Below are 3,936 nucleotides of genomic sequence, written 5' to 3' on the forward strand. Positions count from 1 at the left end.
AAATCTTAGTTTTAGGTCATCGAATAATTCATAACATAAAAGTTTTACCTTAAATTTGTAGCATTAAATCCTGACACTGGCGAAACATTAACTGATGAGCAAATAATACTCTATGGGACTGAAAGTCTCCAGTGGGACAGACATGATGGAGCTAGTATTGTGTTAAGTAAATTATAATCACAATATTCCTCCTATAAACTGTTTTGCAATATAGTTAAAACACATAAAAAACTTTGATCCTACTTGACAGTTTAGTATGATCATATATAGCAATGAGGAAATATATGAAATACCACTTAAAGTTTTGCACCAATCGCATATAAACATTCTAAATGGTTTTTTGTTCCCTTATTAAACAAAAAACCTTAGTATAATTGTCATAAAAACTAGTATAGCAAGTGTTTATCTCATATCTATTTCGAAATGAATATAACACATTATGTTGTGCAGTTTTGTAATTCGTACTGAACTGATCAAAGTAAAAGGTAAGCACTTTAGTATTTCACATGTGAGTTTTTAAAGGTTAATGGTAAAATGGTAAGCAATTTTGTATTTCCTGCTGAACTTATTATCGTAAACGCAATAAGCACTTGTTAAGGGAACGGGAGTTTTTAAAAGTAAATGGTAAGCACTTTTGTATTTAGAATCAGCAACAGTATACAATTCGAAGCTGAAATGTAGGATTCAAAATATAAGCAGTCCTTTTCTGAGGACATGGAAGGCGTTTACAGAAAAAATGTAGGCATAGTGGATCAAAATCGTACATAGATGGGCCAAAAACAAAACAATAAGAAAAAATTACCCCAAAAAATTAGAAAAGAGAAAATGCTCAAAATAGATAAAGGATAGAGAAAAAAATATCCTAAAAAATATAAGAATACAGAAATGAATACCCTCCTTTTTTTCCACCAAATCCAGACAATAATATCAATGTTATTCAAACTTTAAGCATTTTACATTTAAATTAAACGACCACCTCCTAGAACTTTAATTTTGGAATATATGTTTTAGTGCTTTGCCAGAGCTTAAAACCCTCACAACAGTTTCTGTTAAGGCAATACAGAACATGCATCGAAGAGTTATTTATTGATTTAATTGTCCTATTCAAATTTGGTTATCATGTGATTACCATATTCAACATATCATGTGAGTTTTTTTAAGACGTATTTAGTGTTCTGATCAATTGATCGGAAAGACATAAAAAACTGGCCAGTTTAAAACAATTGTATATAAGCCCAGCACATGACAAAAAAAAAACGAATTGATTTGTATATAAGTAATTTACACAGAATAAAATGCTTCTTCCATCCTCGCCCTTTTTTATAGAAATATTATGAAGAATGATATGAAATCCAAATTATTGCTAAAAAGAATGAAAAAACAACCCAGAAAACGTTGAACTGCGCACTTTGACTCATAGTCAGATTGACATTTAAATACAGGATGTAATGTGTCAATACATGAAATATTCCTTTTTACATGATTAACTTCAAATGTCTAATTAGGCTTGAATTAATCGGAACAGAAGAATTTTTCTTGCATCAATTAATCAGAAGCCGACGATTGGATACGAAATACACAATCTACTAATACCCATATTTTAAAGTTGAACATATGAAAACGTATTGTCCAACATCTTGTGTAATATATTTTTTTCTTCTAATATTTTGGCAATTCATATGGTTATAATTTTCTTCGACTGTTTATGAAGTCTTTATAATAAATCCTTTGGATGTGTACCGAACGACTTTTAATCTTGGAGAACATAATTCATTTCTTAGTTGTAAATGGCTTGACCGAGAGTATAATCAGCCCAGGCATGAACATACGGATATCGTTCTTTTTAAGTTTGCTGTTATAACATTTCGTAACAATTTTAAATTATGGAATAAATTTGGTAACGTTAATGTTATATGAACTAGCTGTCAGTATAGCTGTTTAGCTTTGAGTGGATTGTTAACAATCATATAATATCTCTTTTATTTTATATAATTGAATATAATACACAATTCAATTTCCGACCTGAATTTACTATTTGTTTTTATTGTCTGTTGTTACACCAATGTCACAGGTTAGGGAGAAAAGATGAGTGCTTACATTATGTTGAAACACGGAATTTTACTCATGTATCTGTCCCAAGTCAGGAGCCTGTAATTCAAAGGTTGTCGCTTGTTGCTGTTCGTCAATTAATTTTGTTGGTTTTTCCCGTTTGAACTGTTTCACATTTTTTCATGTAGAGATTTTTATATACTTTTGCACATTATATAAACCGTACAGTGATCTATAATTGCTTATATCCTCGTCATTTGGCTTCGAGTGGATAGTTGACGATCATACCATATCTATTTAATTTTATATAGGTGAGTAAAATACACAATTCAGTTTCCGAGAACATGAACATTTTATTCATTATATCTGAAAATGCTGTTAAGCTATTACAACTCAAGGTTAATAGAATAAAATCATGGTTATCAAGCGTTGTCACTTATATTTCTAAAATATCAACCAATCAGCGGAATTTTAATTTTGACCAAATCTATTTTTGATGCAGATATTCGCAGACTAAAATGGAAATTATGGTAAAATAGAATGCGTTTAGTAGATATAAAACATGGTAATATTCTTTACAAAGCACAAAAATGTCGGCATTCACCTCAAAAGCTAACCAAACCATTAAACAGACTTTTCCGGAAAGGATATAGTTACAATACTGTTGTCAAGTCATTAAGGATTGCATATTTAGGTATAAATATTGATTCATCGGAAATAAACACATTTATTCTAAAACCAGTTGTTGGCATGATACGGGTTATGTTCTTCTCATATATTTTATGATGGTATGATACTAAACCCCTTACGGGAGGGATTGTACTTCATTTTCATATGATGAAGACATAATCTTTCAATCAGTTTAATTGAGGTCTGGAGCTGGCATTTCAGTAACTGGTTTCAGTCCTTTGTTCATTTATGTATTATTGTCATTTTGCTTAGTTTCTTTTGTTACCTATTTTGACATCGGACTCGGACTTCTTTTAAACTGAGTTGTACTGTGCGTATTGCTATGTGTTTCTTTATTCTACATTGGCTAAAGGTATAGGGGAGGGTTGAGATCTCACAAAACATCTTTAACCCCACCGCATTTTTGCGCCTGTTCCAAGTCAAAAGCCTCTGGCCTTTGTTAGTCTAGTATGTTTTTTAATTTTAGTTCATTTATATGTTTTGGAGTTTAGTGTGACGTCCATTTTCACTGAACTAGCACACAATTTTAGTTAGGGGCCAGCTGAGGACCACCTCCGGGTGCGGGATTTTTTCGCTGCATTGAAGACCCATTGGTGGCCTTCGGCTGTTGTCTGCTCTTTGGTCAGGTTGTTGTCTCTTTGACATATTCCCCATTTCCATTCTCAATTTTATTAATAATGAACTCTTTTAGCATAAGGAGGATTGGATCGGGGTTCGGTGTATTCACATGATTTGTATGTCCCTCCCTACTCTTGAATGTTTTGGTTGTATTTTCCGACCCAACATTTACTTTTATATGTAGTATAGTAAATATAATGAGAGTACTTCAAGTGACTGCATAATATGAGTAAAAGGATATGTGGTTAACATGTCTGCCAAAAGACGTCTTGCATATTTTGGTTAAGTTGTGGTGACAGATCAAAAAATAATATCGTTTCCATGAAGAAAATATTGTTGATCTATCATAAAAAAATTATAAAAATTTTGATGAAGTATGGTGATATTTTTTGTGTTGAGGAAATGGGTTGAACTATAATCTCCAGGATAACTATTTTAATAAATGTTTATTTCCGCGTTAGACAAAGTACTTCATGATTGTTTTAAACCTGCACTTTCCCATGAATTAAATTTTGCGGAAATTTGAAAAGCACATAGTACAAATTATATTTGCATTTTATCAATATGTTTTATGTTTAA

The sequence above is a fragment of the Mytilus californianus genome, unplaced genomic scaffold, assembly GCF_021869535.1.
Source record: "Mytilus californianus isolate M0D057914Y unplaced genomic scaffold, xbMytCali1.0.p SCAF_7, whole genome shotgun sequence".
NCBI classification, from domain to species: Eukaryota; Metazoa; Mollusca; class Bivalvia; order Mytilida; family Mytilidae; genus Mytilus; species Mytilus californianus.